The sequence below is a fragment of the Pongo abelii genome, chromosome 5, assembly GCF_028885655.2.
Source record: "Pongo abelii isolate AG06213 chromosome 5, NHGRI_mPonAbe1-v2.0_pri, whole genome shotgun sequence".
NCBI classification, from domain to species: Eukaryota; Metazoa; Chordata; class Mammalia; order Primates; family Hominidae; genus Pongo; species Pongo abelii.
Genome location: NC_071990.2, coordinates 77063637 through 77083686, shown reverse-complemented (window position 1 = coordinate 77083686; position 20050 = coordinate 77063637). Strand labels below are relative to the sequence as shown.

Here is a 20050-nt window from a genome sequence, read left to right as displayed (position 1 = left end):
CAGCACATATACAGATAATCTTTGATTTATGGTGGTTTATCTTGTGGTTTTTCAACTTTACAATAACGAAAAAGTGATAAACATTTGGTAGACACCATACTTATTTCACCATCCCTAAATAAAGTAGCCAGCCATTGCTTTCAGTCATCTGCATATTTCAACATAATACTTTCTACTTACGATGGGTTTATTGGAAAGTAACTCTATTGTAAGCCAAGTAGCATTTCTACTAAAATTGGAATGATAGAATATTAACATGGTCCCTGCACAAAGATGACTGAAAATTTATGAAGCTTTCCATATTTTTCAACCCAAAGAGTTCATTAAGACAAGTAATAATCAAATTATTAAAAATAAAAGACAATTTTGAGAGCAGCAAGAGATAAGAAGTGCGTTTCATACAATGGTATTTTAATACCACTATCAGTGGACTTCTCAGTAGAGACCTTGCAAGGCAGGAAAGAGTGGGATGAAATATTCAAAACCTGTCAGCAAACCTGTCAACCAAGAATACCTGGCAAAGCATTCTTTTGGAAATGAGGGAGACAATGGTAGCATCTTACAAAATAAGATGTTTACAAGATGTGCACAATAGCAAAACCAGGATTTTGACATTTATACAGTAAAGATACAGAAAATTTCCATCACCAGAAAGATCCCTTGTATTGTCCACGTTCCCATCTACTCCTCTCCCCTCTTCCATTCCCTACCCCTGGCCACTACTAACCTGTTATTTATGTGTATAATTATGTCATTTTAAGAACATTATATGAGAAGAATCATATAATGTCCAATCTTTAGGGATTGGCTTTTTTCACTCAGCATAACTCCATGAAGATTCATACAATTTTCTGCATGTATCAATAGTTCATTTCTCGTATTGCTGAGGTAGTCCATGTTATGGATGTATCAGTTTGTTTAACCATATGCCCATTGAAGGATGGCTGAATGTTTTTCAGGTTTTCTGGTTCCGGTGAATAAAGTTGCTACAAACATTAAAAAAAGAAAAAAGAAATGAGGAAAAAATAAAAACATTCTCAGGTAAACAAAAGTTAAGGGAGTTTATCACCATTAGGCCTGCCTTACAGGAATTGCTAAAGGGAGTTCTTTAAACTGAAACAAAAAGCTTCTAATAAATAACATAAAAGTTATAAATGCACAGACCCAATGGTCTAAGTAATACAGAGCAATAATCAGAATGCTCTAGGACTATAATGTTAGTATATAAAATAATTTTATTCTTAGTACAGGGGTAAAGGACAAAAACATTAATAACTACTGTTGAAATAAATTGTTGAGGAATACATACTATAAAAAATGATGTAATTCAGACATTAAAAATGAAAATTGTGTGTGGGGGGGAAGTAAAAGTGTAGATTTGTTGTATGCAAAATTTGCTCAGTCTTAGCTTGAAATAGACTGTTATAAGTAGAAGATATTCTATGTAAGCCTCATGGTAAACAAAAACCAAAAAAGTCTATTGGAGACACACAGAAAAATAAAAAAGATTCAAAACTACAACTACAGAAATTTATGAAACCACAAAGGAAGACAGAAAGAGAGGAAGAAACAAAGTATCTCCAAAAACCCAGAAAACAATTAACAAAATTGTGAACAGTAATTCCTTACTATTGGCAGTAGTGAGTCCTTACCTATCAATAAGTACCTTGAATGTAAATTGATTAAATTCTCCAATAAAAGGACATACAGTAAATGAATGTATTAAAAAAAAGACCCAATTATATACTGCCTACGAGAGACTTACCTCACTTTTTAGGATACACATAGACTGAAAATGAAGGATTGAAAAAAGATATTCTATGCAAATAAAAAACAAAATAATGCAGGGATAGTAATACTTAGCAAAAAATTAAAGAGGAAAACTACTTCCAAACTTTATTTATTTATTTACTTATTTATTTATTTATTTTAAGACAGAGTTTCACTCTTGTTGCCTAGGCTAGAATGCAATGACATGATCTTGGCTCACTGCAACCTCTGCCTCCCGGGTTCAAGTAATTCTCTTGCCTCAGCCTCCTGAGTAGCTGGGATTACAGGCGTGTGCCACCACGCTCGGCTAATTTTGTATTTTTAGTAGAGAAGGAGTTTCTCCATGCTGGTCAGGCTGGTCTCAAACCCAAATTTTTTTTTAATAAGGCCAGCATCACTCTGATACCAAAGCCAAACAACGATATAAAAGGAAAAAAAACTACAGGCCAATATCCTTGATGAATATAGACACAACAATTCTCAACAAATTAGTAGAAAGCCAAACTCAGCATCACAAAGGATCACTTATCATGATCAAGTGAGATTTATTTCTGGGATGCAAGGATGGTTTAGCATTCACAAATCAATAAATGTGATACACCACATTAACAGATTGAAGGACAAAAAGTTATATAATCATCTCATTAGACGCAGAAAAAAATTGACAAAATTCAACATCCTTTCATGTCAAAAACACTCAGCCAATTAGGTTTACAAGGAAAGTCTTTCAACACAATAAAGGCCATATATAATAAGCTCATAGCTAACATTATACTCAATGATGAAAAATTGAAACCCTTTTCTCTAATAACTGCAACAAGACAAAAATTCCACCTCTTGCTACTTCTATTGAGCATTGTAATGGAAGTCCTGCTTAGAGCAGTAAGCCAGGAGAAAGAAATAAAAGGCATCTAAATAAAAAAGAATTAAAACCATTGCTACTTGCTGATGGAATGATCTTATATACAGAAAAAGCTAAAGTCTATAACCAAAAACTGTTATAACTAATAATAAATTTGGTAAAGTTGCAGGATACAAAATTAACACACAAAAATCAGTAACATTTCTCTACACTAAAAATGAACTTTCCCAAAAAGCAATCAAGAGAACAATCACATTTACAATAGCTACAAAAAAAAAAAATACTTAGGAATAAATGTAACCAAGGAGATGAAAGACCTGTACATTGAAAACTATAAAACATTAATGAAAGAAATAAATGAAGACAAAAATAAATTGAAAGATAGCCCATGCTTATGGATTGGAAGAATTGATATTAAAATGTTCACACTATCCAATGCAATCTATAGATTTAAATGTAATCCTTACCAAAATTCCAATGTCATTTTTCATAGATATAGAAAAAACAATTTTAAAATTCATATGAATCCAAAAAAATCTCAAATAGCCACAGCAATCATAAGCAAAAAGAACAAAGCTGGAGGCATCACATCACTTGATTTCAAGCAATGCTACAAAGTGGTGGTAATTAAAACAGCATGGTGCTGGTACAAAAATAGACACATTGACCAGTGAAAACAGAATGAAGAGCCCAGAAATGAACCCATACAACTACAGTCAATTCATTTTTGACAAAGGTATAAAGAATATGCAAAGGGAAGAGGACAGTCTCTTCAATAAATGATGTTGGGAAAAGTGGACATTCATATGTAAAAAAATGAAAGTGGACCTTTACCTCACACCATATACGAAAATAAGCTCAGAATGTTTCAAAGACTTAAGCATAAGGCCTGAAACTGTAGAACTATAAGAAGAAAACAAAAGAGAAAAATTATTCAACATTGGTCTGGGCAAAGATTTTTTAGATTTGACTTCAAAAGCACAGACAACAAAAACAAAAACAGACAAATGAGAATAAAAACCTTCTGTGTGGCAAAGAAAAAAAATTGATAGAGTTGAAAGATAACCTATGGACAGAAATAAAATATTAGCAAGTCATACATGTGGTAAGGGATTAATATTCAAAATATATAAAGAATTCAATCTATAGAAAGAAAACAATCTGATTAAGGGTAAGGAATCTGAATAGACATTTCTCAAAAGACAGCATACAAATGGCTAACAGATATATGAAAAAAGTCTGTGACATGACTAATCATTAGGGAGATGCAAATTAAAACCACAATGAGATATCACCTTACACCTGTTAGAATGGCTATTTTCAAAAATATAAGTGTTAGTGAGAATGTGGAGAAAAGAGAATCCTTGTACACTGTTGGTGGGAATGTAAATTGGTAGAGCCATTATGGAAAACAGTTTGGAGGTTTCTCAAAAAACTAAAAATACAATCATCATATAATCCAACAATCTAAATTCTGGGTATTTACTCAAAAGATTTGAAATCAGTATGTTGAAGAGATATCTGTGCTCTCACATTGATTGCAGCACTATTTGCAATATTCAAGTTATGAAATCAACCTTAGTGTCCATCAATGGATGAATGGATAAAGAAAATGTGGTATATAAACACAATGGAATATTATTCAGCCTTAAAAAGGGGAGAAATTCAGTCAATTGTAATATGAATCAACTTGGAGAGCATTATGCTAAGTAAAATAAGCCCAACACAGGAAAACAAATACTGTATGTTTTATATGTGGAACCTAAAATAATTGAACTCATAGAAACAGAGACTAGAATGATGGTTACCAGAGGCTGGTGGATGGGGGAAATGGGGAGATAGTCAAAGGGTATGAAATCTCAGTTAGATAAGAAGAATATTTGATTTCTTTTTTGAGATCTATTGCATAACATGGTGAATATTGCTAATGCTTGAAAACTGTATATTTCAGTCACTAAGAGAATACATTTCAAGTGGCCTCATAAAAAAATGTTCATTTGAGGTGATGAATATGTTGATTAGCTTAATTTAATCATGTCACATTGTTTTAAAAATCATAACACTACTTTGTACCCCTTAAATATATACAACTATAATTTATCAATATATAATTAAAATAAAACAAGAAAACCCAGGGGAAAAATGGGACTTGAGATATAGACCATTTATGCTACAATAAGATTTATAAAATTCTAACTTTTTTCTTTAAGACAAAAATTAAAAACAAATGAGACTATAAGTTCCCTCAAAAAAAGAAAAATAGAAACACCTTTTATAGCCCAAACAATGGAACTAATCAAATAATTTATAGTAAATTTTTAAAAAATGAGATCAAAGGTGTCATAATATAATCAATCATGTGGATCAATTTATCTGACTACATATTAGTTGAGAAGGGCAGTCTGCCATGGCCCTAAGCATTCATGCACATCTTTGCTCAGTGTGTCAAGTTACAGGGCCTAATCTCCTCCAGCCTGATGCTGTTTCTGCAGATAGACTTGTACACAGTTAAGTAGGTCAAGGCAACCAAAACATACCCATGTGACTGCTCAGGAGGGGCTTGTTTATTGCATACTATAAAAGATACTGAGCCCTTAGCCCTGGGTTCCAGCCCAACGAGGCCATTGCATCATCCCATGATATTTAGGGTAAGGAGAACTAGCACTAACATACTGATGCTTCTGCTGTTGCTGTGCTGTGAGTAATGACCTGTCTTGCTCTGATCCAATGAGTAGTACAGTTTACTTTCGGCGCCTCTGCTACGAAAGTTGAGATTTTTTCCCTAACCAATTCCTTGCTTTTCACCTGCCAGTTTGTGTTGCTTCACTTCTTTGTGTTTGGTTTGTACTCTTTTAACATACAGCAATAAGAATATATACCTCCTAGTTATTTTAAGGATTAAAATATTACAAGTAAAGCAATTAGAACACTGCCTGACACATAAAAGTGTCCAATAACTATTTAGCAGTCACCATCATTGTTGTCAACATCATCCCCATCGTCATCATTAGAATCATGCAGTACAAGCATATTTAGTAATTTCTAGAAAATATGGTATCCTTGCTACTAAAACAGCAAGTTATAAAATGCTGAGAACCAATAGGAAAAATGTAAGTAATTGTTAAATCTGAATAGAGGGTATACTGGAGTTCCTTGTAACAAAATTGAAAACTATATGAAAGTTTAAAATTATATCAACATAAAATGTTACCTTAAAAATAGTGAGTAAATACCAATCTGAAATTATTTATATCTCTATATTAAATACATAATATACTTGCATATGTGTGTGTATACACAAATATAGGCACACTTATAAACACACATCTTAACAGATAAAAATAAATAGGCTATTTCATCAGTCAAGAGCAACCACACTTGATGTGATTTGAAATAATTTTTTGTGTTTTTTCAATATTTTCCAAATTTTAAAATAGATATAAGTTGTTAAAATAGAAGAAGTAGACATTTAAAAAGAAAATTAAAAAACTCTTTTTATGGAAAGTTTTACATAAACAATAGCTTCAAAATACAGCCCCTATGTTTTTATATTTAAATGAAGAAATACAAATCAGACATTTCAAATAATGTTCATTATTTGAAGAAGTTGGAAAAGTAGACACTCAGAAACTCATGATGTTTAAGACTAAATAAATGTGTTATTGTACATGAAGTTTGGGTTTCAACTTTGTTTGAACTCCGGAAATTTACCACACTCTCAGTTTTAAATAATCATATAGCTAAAGGAGATTGTGACTTGTGTATCGACTTCCAGGCTTCACTTGATTAGATGAGGATATGTTCAAGGTGCTTGGGCAACTTTAATTACAAATTAACACACTGATCAGAAGAAAAGATTTGGCATTAAATGGGAAGAACAGAATAGATGAAATTCCAGTAGTGCCTGCTAAAAACAAAAGGAGAATAAAAGAATCATCAGGAGTGAGGAAAAAAGAATAAAGCCTTAGCTGGCAGAATCCCAACAAGCAAATTTAGGTTCCAATGGAGTCCTCGTGGCCTGGTTCAGTTTTCTGATCCATAGCACAGATCTCACTGAGCTCCCTGAAGTGAGAATAATCCCCTTCATGAAAACTTTGCTGAAAGTTTGTATTCTCTTCAAATGAGAAGGCTAATAACAAAGATGACTTCCATTCTCCCCAGTAGTGCAGAAAGTACTAACAATAACATTTCTGCAGAAAAATTCATTTTCTCCATTAAATAATAAAAGCACATTCTAGCATATGAATATATCTGAGCACTTTTAACTATTGGACCATTTTCCATATTCATCTATTCCTCTGCTCTTGGGTATAACAACTAAATAAATATTTAACAGAACTTAAGAGAGTAAACTTGTTCCTAAAGGAAAAAAAGTATTAAATACAAAAGTAATTAACAGGAAAAATTTTGCCTAAATAGAGTGACAGATGAAAAAGTAAGCATTTTCTTTAATCTGAATGTCCCAAGCAGATTTCAGGATTGAGTCAGAACAGGATAAATCTATTACTGCAAATGCATTCACTACAAGTAATTAAATATCAAAATCACCATAAGCAGGAAGTAAAATTCCTCATTCCTCATAACAATAAGTGCCCAAGTAGGTGGTACTAAGGTCAGTTACTTCAGCAATTTAATCTAGAGAGTACTCCATATGGCTTCTCTGCTCTACTCACGGACACGGGTTAATTGCTTCCTTTTCAAGCAACATATCCCCAGAATGATGTTCAAAGACTGGCAGGATCAACTTGCTGTCTCAGGTCCCTTTTCCAGAAAGCATCCAGCATGCATTCTATTACCACTCAGTGACCAAGGTTTTATCCCACTTGCTTATCTGAACCAATAACTGCAAAGGGAGAAGGAATTGTATAACTGGCTTAGAATAATAGTCATTCAATCCCTGGGATGCTCAATAATGACCGAAATGAAAGTTCTCCTTACCAACAAGAAGAGGTATGGTTGTGGGGTAGGCAGCCAGCACTGTCTGCCCCAGGAGAGCTCCAGAGGAGAGTGTAAGACAAAAGCCAAATTCTTTGCTATCCTTTATGAGTCCTATGTTCCTTCTCTGCAGCTTTATCTTCTGCTTTCTGAATAGGCCAAGCACTTAAGTTGATCTTATCTTTGAAATTTCAGTCCCTTCATCCTATATTGAATTTTTCACCTCTTTCTTCTTATTTTTATCTTTCAAAGCCTAGTTCAAAGGCAGCCTCATCTGCTTCCCCATAATGGAGTGCATCCCTCCTTTTTCTAGCCTGCTATGGTTTGGAACTTCTCTATTTGGCACTTTTGCTTTCCTGCTTTATATCAGTCATATCATAAGTTTCTCACCACAGTGGAGTGAAAGCTCCTTAAAAACAGAAATGGTGTCACATTATTCTTTTATGTGTGATTCCAGTGTTTTTAATGTAAAAGGTATTTAATAAACAGCTAGAGAATTCATCTAAAAAGTCATCTTTCTGAAATCACTCAGTAAAATTCCACACCAAGACCCTGATGCTGTCATCCTCAATTTTTTTTAAGAATGGGTAAAAAGAGAGATCACCTTGAAACTAATTTAAGAGTAAAGTCAAATTAGCTGCAAAGATGTATTGCATCTTTTGGTTATCTATTTTAGAGGAATCCATTTACATTTTTAAAAACGCCCAGTAGAGTCATAATACTAGTCTATGTCATTGAATTTTTGGAATGCTTTTGCTGAGAAGTGAAAAGAATGCTCTTATATGACTCCTCAGATTCTACTCTGACTCTGCTTTCTTCTACTTATCAAGTTTTATTAAGTTTTTATCTTCTTTGAGTTTATTGTAATAATTTTCAATAATTATTTTCAATAATTTTCAATAATTTTCAATAATTTTCAATAATTTTCCCCTCATTTAATAATATAACTTTCAAAAATAAGTACCAGTTAAGTCAAATATTGTGAGGTCAGAGAAATTATATAAAACAAAAATATCTCCCTAATGAAGTGAGAATCCCAGTTTAAAAGATTTCTGGAAAGGAGACAAACATTTAGACCAGGTCAAAGGAAAAGTTTCCTGATTACAAAAGTTAAACATGACTCTAAATGTTTTATACTACATCTTGAACCCCTTTTAATTTTACTATGTAATAGAGATAAAACTAGACTCTTTCTAGCCTTTTTGTGGAATCTTTGAACTTATGAATCTTAATAGGAAGCTGAGTATGCCTTCCCTATAGAAGTCAAAAAAGCCAGATGCTCAAGATCGGAAGCCCCTTCCAGTTAGGGTGTGGGCATGTGCCATAGGCCAGCTCATCAGATTCACTGGGCTGGAACTATGATCGGGCAGCTGGTGATGCACAGGGAATCTATTTCTGGATGGCAGCAGTGGCAATGGTGCCACCACTATGCTCAGTGTCCACAGGATGCCTTATGAGCTACTGGGTCCAGGGTCCAGAATGGTCAAGACCAGGGTCCTCACAAGACTGGTTCTGGTGGCCTGGCCTGTCTTTATTCCTGCCTGCTTCCCAACCTGTTTCTCTGGTTTTCTCAGAAATTCTACCAGCATCTCAATATCCATTCAAATTCCTGTTATAAATGAGTCTCTGTTACCCGTGGATAAGAACCATAACCAATATTTTATGTAAATACTTCAAATACAAATGCTCGTGTTTGTGTAGTACTGAGCAATCTTAAATTGCTTTTAAATCACTATTTTTACTTGAAAATTTCAAAGGTTTTTATTTCTTGTTTCTTATTTATGAGGCTAGGTCAGAAAGTTTTGGTGGTATTCTTTGTCTAAAGCTTTTCTACATCCCTTTAAAGGCAGAAGTTCAGAAGTGGATATATAACTCATATGAAATTCTATAAATGCTAAAGATAACAGTGATTATCACTGACCTTCAAACATCCCATATAGACCAGATAGGTTAAAGATGTTTTGGGGTGCTTGAAAGGCCAAAAGATTTTCTTTTGGTCAGCTTTTAAGCATGGCATTACATTTTATATGCATGAATATAATCATGCGCTGCATAATGACACTTTGGTCAATGATGGGCCGCCTGTGTAACCGTTGTCCCATAAGATTGTAATGGAGCTGAAAAATTCTCAATATCTAGTGGACGTTATAGCCATCATAACGTCATAATGCAATGCATTACTCATGTGTTTGTGGTGACACTGGTGTAAAACAACCTGCTGCACTGCCAGTCATATAAAAATGTAACACATACAACGATATACAGTACATAATACTTGATAATGATAATAAACAACTGTGTTACTGGCTTATGGATTTACTATACTACACTTTTTGTTGTTATTTTAGAGTGTACTCCTTCTACTTATGAAATAAAAGTTAACTGTAAACATCCTCAGGCACATCTTTCGGGAGGTGTTCCAGAAGAAGGCATTGTTATCATAAGAGATGACAGCTCCATGCATGTTATTGCTCCTGAAGGACTTCCAGTGGGACAAGATATGAAGGTGGAAGGCACTGATATTGATGATCCTGACCCTGTGTAGGCCTCAGCTAATGAGTGTGTTCGAGTCTTCATTTTTAACAAAAAGTTTAAAAAGTAAAAAGTATACAATAAAAATAGAAAAAAGTATAGAATATAGATATACAGAAAGTACTTTTGTGCAGCTATACAGTATGTTTGTGTTTTAAGCCAAGTATTATTACAGAAGAGTCAAAACATATAGCAGCTATACAGTATGTTTGTGTTTTAAGCCAAGTATTATTACAGAAGAGTCAAAACATTAAAAAAAAAAAAGCTTATAAGTTTAAAAAAGTTACAGTAAGCTTAGGTTAATTTATTATTAAAGGATATTTTTCATAAACTTAGTGTATCCCAAGTGTACAGTGTTTATAAAGTCTACAGGAGTGAACAGTAATATACTAGGTCTTTGCATTAACTCCTATACAGGAGTGCTTTTTTTTTTTTAGATTATTATACTTTAAGTTCTAGGGTACATTTGCACAACATGCAGGTTTGTTACACATGTATACATGTGCCAGGTTGGTGTGCTGCACCCATTAACTCATCATTTACATTAGGTATATCTCCTAATGCTATCCCTCACCCCTCCCCCGCACCCCACCATAGGCCCCAGTATGTGATGTTCCCCTTCCTGTATCCAAGTGTTCTCATTGTTCAATTCCCACCTCTGAGTGAGAACATGCAGTATTTGGCTTTCTGTCCTTGTGATAGTTTGCTGAGAATGATGGTTTCCAGCTTCATCCATGTCCCTGCAAAGGATATAAACTCATCCTTTTTTATGGCCGCATAGTATTCCATGGTGTATATGTGCCACATTTTCTTAATCCAGTCTATCATTGGTGAACATTTGGGTTGGTTCCAAGTCTTTGCTATTGTGAATAGTGCCACAATAAACATATGTGTGCATGTGTCTTTATAGCAGCATGATTTATAATACTTTGGGTATATACCCAGTAATGGGATGGCTGGGTCAAATGGTTTTCTAGTTCAAGATCCTTGAGGAATCGCCACACTGTCTTCCACAATGGTTGAACTAGTTTACAGTCCCACCAACAGTGTAAAAGTGTTCCTATTTCTCCACATCCTCTCCAGCAGAGGAGTGCTTTTTTTTTTTTATCTTTCATACTGTATTTTATTGTACCTCTTCTATGTGTAGATGTTTCTATACACAAATACCACTGTGTTGCAATTGCCTACAGTATTCAGTACAGTAACATGTTGTATAGGCTTGTAGCCTGGGAGCATTAGGCTATGCCATATAGCCTATGTGCACAGTAGGCTATACAATCTAGGCTTGTGTAAGTATACTCTGTGATGTTCTTAGTACAATGAAATCACCTAATGATGCGTTTCTCAGAACATATCCCCATTGTTAAGCAACACATGACTGTAAATAATGTATTTCAATAATGGGCATGGCACATTATTTTGTTCTAAATATTCTACATATATTTTTTCATGTGGGAGTTTATGTTTTTGTACTAAACGTGCAGTCTGAAGTCTTTATTTTTGATCTTCTGCCTCCAGCACCTCAAAGAACAAAAAATATTTGAGGAAATTAGTCTGTTTTTAATTCAACGGAACACTGGAACTTCAAACAGCCTAGCTGTTGCTCTCAGAATAAGAACCTTGCTAATTTGATGGAACTAAGAATTTTGGTATGTCACAATGATACACAAATAAACAATAAATTTCACTTTTTCTATCAGAATTATATGAGAAAACAAACTATTAATGGCAATATAAATTCTTATTGTAAAATGATGGTAAGGCCCACAAAAAGACAAAGAGGTTATTGTCCATCTGGGCTCCCTCTCAAATCCAGTTGGCTCTGTCTCAAGAGGTTGCACTTGCCTTCCTCATCATATTCCACACAAAAACCGCTCAGTCATCTCTCCCCTCCATTGCCTGCTCTGTGGCCTGAGAGGCTGACTTGTGGTTGCAGTTGGCATCTCCTGTGCCCTCTTGCTTGCCAGCTTCATTCAGGCCAATGGAATTCACATGCAGGAGATAAGAGAGCAAGAGGAGAAAGGGGATGTGGTATTTCTGTCTTGTTCCTTCTCTGCTCTTCTTCTGGCCAGCCTCTTAAAATAGCCATTTCCTTCCACAACTAAAACTCCCACTGGGCAATTCCTCTTCAATGGTTCGCACTTCCACTGGATTCTGATAACTCCATTTCCTTTCCTACTGCCTTTGGTCCAAAGGGTAGGAAAGACTTTTCCATTTGCTCTCTGTGAGTACCTCATCATTACCTGTTTGTTCTTTTAATCTGGCTTCACATCTGAGCAAGTAGTTTCTCAATTAAGTCTCTTCATTTGAACACCCAGGGTATATTCTATTTTCTATCAAAACCCTAACTGCTTACAGGACAAAACTACCTGATACCCTTCACATGAACTGTGGTCTTGTTTTCATCCTTTCAACTCAGGAACCTGTCTTGTTAACATATTAGATTCGTACCTTAGAGAACATGGTATTAAAACTCCAGGAAGACATGATAAAATCAGAATGATAATTTATTAAAATATAATAATGAATATTGTTGTAAGGAAGATTGGGAGCCTGAGTCTTCTTGCCAGTTTTTACTTTTTGCATGAGGAACCAACTTTTATAATAAAAATATTCAAAAGTGTGTTTGCTAAGTCTAGATTCAGACTGAGGGGAGTTAATTACATTATTCAAATATTTGATGACCTCAGCCTAACAAAGCCTGGGACCTCTTCCACTGCCTTTATACTCTCCAGAGGTACAGGGTAGAAGACACAGGTAGTCTATCCCCTGAAAAGTGCCTCACTCTGCACTGCCAAGATTAGTCTCACTGACTGTCTTTTACTAAGTTTTTAAGGCAACAAATAAAGGTGACCCCTACCCTGACCAATCCCCTTCCACATACACAGCTACTATCGGTGCATTTCTTCTTTAGAAAGTTTTTCATTTATATAATCAAATCATGAGTTAAGGGCTACTCGGTCTCAATAAAGTGATTTTTATTCATTCATGCCTTCCACAAATATATGATGAGCATCTTCAGTGCATCTGGCAGCTGCTGGGTTTGAGAACATACCCTGAAGAATAAATTCTTTCTGGCATTTTTGACACCAGAAAGCACACTTATATCCTTCACACCAAGCTCTTTAGGGACGCCACATAGTATTCCCCAACTACTGACAATACATTTTTTTCCTACATGAATATCAAATAACCTAATCAGTGCCAGAGCGGTACAAAAGAAAAAAAAAGAAAATGTTTACAGAACCATTTTAACATTCTAAATATCCTGAATTTTACCAACTAAATAATGATGTTGGCTAATAATTTAACCAAGTTAAGATTTATCTTTTTAATGTATAGTCTCCCATTTAACTATGAAATGTATATGTACTGGTTGCCATTAGAACTCAGAGTTGGTCCAGATCAAATTGTGAACTAGTAAATCTGTCCTCATCATCTCCAGCTTCATCAAACCATCCATGAAAGAATTGTTCTACTTCATCAGGCTGTGCTTCTATTTGCACATTCACATACACAGCCAGTACCTTGTCTTTCTCTCTGAATTCAGTGGTGTCTTTACTAGCTTACCTGCTTCTCTTGCTCCTCTGTACTGCACACTTCACTCAGCAGTAAAAGTGATAACTTAAAAATGTAAACCTGATCAAGTCACTCCCTGGGCTTGAATTCCAGATCCGTCACTTCCTAGCTATGACCTCATCTGTAAATTAATGATGTTCATAGTCCTTCCTTCACAGGATTGTTTTGAATATGCAATGAAGAATCCATGAGGAGGCCGGGCATGGTGGCTCACATCTGTAATCTCAGCACTTTGGGAGGCCGAGGCGGGTGGATCATTTGAGGTCAGGAGTTTGATACCAGCCTGGACAACATGGTGAAACTCTGTCTCTACTAAAAATACAAAAATTAGCCAGGCGTGGTGGTGCACGCCTGTGATCCCAGCTACCCAGGAGGCTGAGGCAGGAGAATTGCTTGAACCTGGGAGGCAGAGGTTGCAGTGAGCCGAGATTGTGCCACTGCACTCCAGCCTGGGCAACAGAGAAGAAAGAATCCATGAAGAATGTTTAAATGAATACCTGGCGTAAATAAACTAGCTATTATTTTAGACTGGCAAAAGTGTTTTTTTCCATATTTCTTGTGACACCCCACCTCAGGCAGCAGCTAAGACATTTTATGCTTATTGCCTCAGAGGAAAGAAAATGGCATCAAAGAAAAGGGAAAAGTTCCTTTGAAACTCTTGGCAGAGGCATTTGTTTGTGAAAACAGAAAGACCTTTCAAGTTTCAAAGTCTTTTGGGGAGCATAAAGTTTATACTGTAAACACTATGATTTGCAAAAAAAAACAGATGAAAAGACATACAGCCCAACCCTAGACTAGACAAACTTTCTCTGGTCAGGAGGGATTCAAAGAGAACATTGAGAGAAGGCCCCAGGCCTTGTCCTCACCTGCTGGGCTAAGTTCTAGGGAGGAAAAAACAGTCTGGGTATATTTGAGAAATCTGAGAACAATGAGGAAGACTGTGTCCTAAACAGAACTTGAGGCAGTTATAAAGCCTTAGCATTTTCTGAGTCCAGCATGGTGCAAGCAAGAGTAAGGAAGAATAAAAGGCTGCATGTCACACAAGGAAGACCCCTTAAAGTTCCTCTCATCTCTAGACCATCATGAGAAAGCAACCAAATATGTCCTGTGTTTCAACAGAGAAACAAACAGAGAGGAGACAAGGGGCATCTACAGAATCCCTATGGTTGAGGTGAGAAACAAAAAGAAGCAGTCTGCATGGTTCATAGCCAAATATCAGATAGAAAAAGTATGCCTCAATGAATACCAACATGGAGAGATGGAACTGCGCACACACCTTTCACCACCCCCTGCCCAACACCAAATGTCTTGGTTTGATAGAAGAACGCCTCTTAGGATGACTGACATTACTACATATTTTACACTGACTGGAAGGGATTCTCAAAAAAATAAGTCCAGCTATAGAAATAAAACACTATCTGCTTGTCTTAAATGCCTTCCCATTTCCCTTAAAATAAACTGCAAGCTTCTTACCTTTGCCTACCAGCAATGCATGACCAGGCTCCTGCCTCCCTCTCTCATCTTGTCTCGTGCCTTTTTTTCCTTTCCTCGTGCCTTATATATATACATATATAAGATGGTCATCATATATTTGTGGAAGGCATGAATGAAAAAAATCACTTTATTGAGACCGAGTAGCCCTTAACTCATGATTTGATTATATAAATGAAAAACTTTCTGAAGAAGAAATGCACCGATCATAGCTGTGTATGTGGAAGGGGATTGGTCAGGGTAGGGGTCACATTTATTTGTTGCCTTAAAAACTTAGTAAAAGTCAGTGAGATTAATTTTGGCAGCGCAAAGTGAGGCACTTTTCAGGGGACAGACTACCTGTGTCTTCTACCCTTTTGTCAGTACATGCCAGCCACTCCAGCTTTCCTCCTCTTTTGAGACTTGGGAAAGTCCTTTCCCAAATTAAGGCATTTGCATTGGTTGCTCCTGTTCTCTTAAAATGTCTAGACCATTCTAAGCCTTGGGGAATCGTCAGGACGGTCTTCTCCTCAAACTTTCGTGACTTAAACTTCTCCATATCTTCTCATGTTATTTCATCCATACTACTTAATGCTTGTTTATTTACTCATTTATTTATTTACTTTTTTTTCTAATCTCCCTGAGGCCTGGAATCTTTTCCATATATTCTTTGCAATGTCCTCCACATCAAGCACATTTTCTGGCATAGAGTAAGTGCTTAAAAATATTTGTTAAATGAGTGAGTGAATGCTTTCCTTCATCCAACCACAGTAAGGAAGTTCACACTGTAGTAATAGTAGTAGTAACAATATTTTATCCTTTTTATTTAAAAAAATTATTTTGAAAACAAATCTCAAAATATACTTTCTATCCAAACTATATAAAGTACATCAGGTGTTCAGAGATCCCCAAGACCACCCTCAGATTCAGTGATTCAGTAGAAGGACTCACAGAACTCAGCAGAGCCATGACACAGATACAGCTGATTATAGCAGTATAATAAGAGGATACAGATTAACATCTGCAATGGGAAAACATAATATTGGTGCTGGTAATTGTGAAAAAAAGTTGAATTTCTGGAGGCCTAAAGTAAAAGAGAAAATTCATGGGCCCTTAACTTGCAACCCAAAAGTGGTACATGTTGAATAAAAGGAATCCCACATGGTTTCTTCCTGTACATAATCTAATACACTATGATATGCCAATAGCATGGGCACAGGATTTATTTATATCCAGCCTCAATCCAAAAGAATTTGACAGTTGTTTTTAATAATACAATCGTATATACATAAAACGTCTGCAGGAAGCAACAATACAGCGTAGAGTACTGGGAATATTGGACAGATTTCAAGAACCCTGAAAGCACATTCACTGTGTCCAGGGTAGATGAATTCTGAGACTCATTTGGAATCAGGTCAGTGAGGGAAAGATGACTTCTGCCTGCCTACCTTGTGTGTCCCTTCTTCAGAGACGCAGATCTACAATATCCAGAACATAAGAAACCTCCCTACACTCAGGAGTTCCATTTGAAAGTAATTGATACTATTTCACAATTCATTCCCTTACTACACTGCTCTCAAGTTTCATTCCTTTCCGCATCCTTTTAGGAATGACAGTTTCCTGTAATACTATACAACTAAAAGTAGAAGAGAAACCAATAGTACATTAAGGCCTGGGGTGTAAAGTTAACAGTAGAAAGCAGGAGAAATGTTAAACAGTTGTACACATGGTACAAGAGAAAAACTGTGGATTCCTTCAAACCACTTCTGAATAACTTCTCTTGCACAATACAAGATAAACAGGAAGTCAAAGAAGGATAAGCCTCAGTCTGGAAGAACCACAATCAACAGATGTCCCCTGACACTATCACTTTGAGTACAGGATGAGTTCATCAAGCAGCCTGAGATCTAAAATGAAGCATCAAACACCCATGATGATAAGAGGAGTAAAAACAGATTCCATTTTTCTAAAGGGTACTTGCAATAAATAACCATCAGGGACCTTCTCCTCTTCCAACTACTCTAACATCCCTTCAGCTACATTATTGCCACTAATTATACAGGACCTACTTCCTCTTGAATGAATAACTTAATAATGTAAGCTAGACCTTGAACTAGAAAATAATGTTCTTTCTTCTTTTTTTTAGATGAATAAGAAAAATGTTAAAAGCCAAAGTGCCTTGGTAAAATATAAAACTATATGTCCACCTGTGAGGTATAGACTCTGCACTGCAGAAATCTAAACTATTGATATGGAAGTCAAAAGTGAAATGCTTTTCCAAAGGCAAAGCAAAATAACAGAAAAACTATGAAAAAGAGATAGAAGTAAAAGAGAGAGAAAAAGAAAGATTCAATCTACTAATAATTTGTATTGTTAAAGAGTAGAACAGAATAAATAAAATTTAAAAAACAAATATACAATTGAGCAAAAACTGTCCTAAATTTTTAGGTCCAGTTCTGAGAAGTCTCCACAGAGATTACTCTGTGTTGTTGTGAGGGCATGCTCTGTGTTTGGTGCCTGTCCTCCAGCATGTAGCCAAAAAAGCAGATGACCACAACTTGAGTAATAAATGTAGAATCACTGGAAAGTCTTTACTTCAATCAGAAGAGCTCAAATACTTCTTGATTCTTAAGCTTATTAAAAATCTTCATTAGAAAGAAGATAAAGCCAGTCATGGTGGCTCATGCCTATAATCCCAGCACTTTGGGAGGGGGAGGTAGGAGGATCACTTGAGCCCAGGAGTTCAAGATCATCCTGGGCAACATAGTGAGACTCCATCTCTACAAATAATAATTTCTTAAAAAATTCGTTGGGCATGGTGGTATGTACCTGTGGTTCCAACTACTTGGGAGGCTGAGGGAGGAGGATCATCTGAACCCAGGAGGTCAAGGCTGCAGTGAGCCATGATCACACCACTGCAACCCAGCCTGGGTAACAGAGTGAGACCCTGTCTCAATTAAAAAAAAAGAAAAAGCAGATAAAAATCCATTCTATCTGCATATGCAGTCTTGTGTGTATAGTGTCATGAGAAAGAGATCAATTTCAGATGCAAAAGAAAAAAGATAATTTTTTAAACACTGAAAAAGAGTTATAGAATACAATAAAGCCTCCCTATGTAGTTGATCAGCAGTAGCAACAGCATCTTCATCACAGCTCTCTGAACAGTTTAAACATACCACAGTAGACAAATGATAAGGAGATAAGTTTGTGTGTCACAGATAGAAGGCTGCCACCTGTCTTTAGTTCTAAAGATCTCAAGGGCCTGTTTTCTGAATGAGACAAAGGGAAATGTTATAAAGATTATTAATGTCATAGGTGATTGATCTGAGAAAAAAATAATTTCTTTGGTTCTAGTAATGTTTCTAATCAAAAAAGAGCAAACTCAGGTTGACCTATGATGTTGCTACAACACAAAATGGCAGAGGTATTGAGGCAAGACATGTGTCAATTTGAGGGCAAAAAGTTGTGACATGAAATTCTGCTCCCAACCAAGTTGATATTGATGTGCAAAGACAGAAGGAAGATGTTCTGGGATATTCAAACCTTCAGACAGTGTACAAGTCACATACCCTTCCTAAAATAAAAACTTATTTCAAAATGTTTTGTAGAGGGAGTGGTAAATCACATCAAGGACTTTAGAATGAAAAAGCCATAACATTAAAAATAATCCTAACCAAGACTAGGAATAAGGGAAAAAAAGAAAAAGCAAAGTTTCCGATATTTGCAGGTGATATGATTGTCTCTCTGGAAAGCCCAGCATGATCAACAACATGGAACAAAATTCAAATAAAAGCTTACTAAAGGAGCCAGTCTAAATAATAGTATTAATGTACACAGATATTTCCAAATCTTTTATTTTACACTTGAAATAACAAGTTTTAAAAATCAAGGAAAAAATTTACCATTCTCAAAATTGAAATTTATATCAGATGCCTAAAAATAACAGTACAACAAAAATATGAAACCTATATGTAGAAAACCACCACAGTTATTGAGGATTATAAATGCTAACATGAAATGAAAACCTATTCCATCTTCTTTAAAGGAAAGAGTGAAGGAAATACAGATTATCTCTTAAATACGTCCAGACAATGAAAAGTATTCTAAGCATGATACTGCAGGCAGAAATCACAAAGGAAAGCACTGAAATATATAACAGTATTAAATATTGTAATATCTGTGCATCCAAAAATCCCATAAGCAAAATAAAAGGTACATATCAACCAGGAAATAAATACTTATAGCCTATATGGCCAGCAAATAGATAGTGGCCTTAAATTCATAAAGAGCACATACAATTCAATATAAAAGTGCATATCCTAATAGAATAATGGGTAAGAACATGAAGAAACCATCCATAATAGATGAAAGTTAATGGCAATTATGAAAAATTATTCAAGTTTATTGGTTTTCTAGGGGGAGAAAGTAGATTTAAAGCTCTTCTCTTATCATCCTCCTCATCACTCTTCCATCAAGAACGAGTTAAAAATCTAAAAATTTTACTGCATTCCCAAGGAAGAGAAGTGTTTCAATTCCAACAGTACCACAACCACAAGCACTGATCTTTCAAAGGATTAAAATGTTCATCAAATATAAATATTACGCTTTTTCTACTTTCTTATTGATTGATAAGCATGCTAGGCTACATCCACATGGACAAAGAGAAACGGCTGCCCCAACCTCTTCTCCTTGTGTGTTTGTGTGTGTGTGATGTAAGTGCATCTCTCTGTTTGGACACACTCATTCTCAGGAGCCTGGCAAAAGTACACATGGCTTGAGAGCTGCTTTCCCTGACAAGATACAAAAATACATGACGTTTTAGATGTATGGTTATCAAAGACAGATAATGTAACATTTTACTAATGGGGAAGAATCTACAGAGAACATGATGTAGAAAAAAAT

General features: G+C 35.5%; 1 pseudogene; it reads left to right on the top strand.

Annotated features, from left to right (window-relative positions):
- The first annotated feature begins 206 nt into the window (after nt 1-206).
- Nucleotides 207-307, top strand: LOC112134017 (U6 spliceosomal RNA; annotated as a pseudogene).
- Nucleotides 308-20050: the final 19743 nt, after the last annotated feature.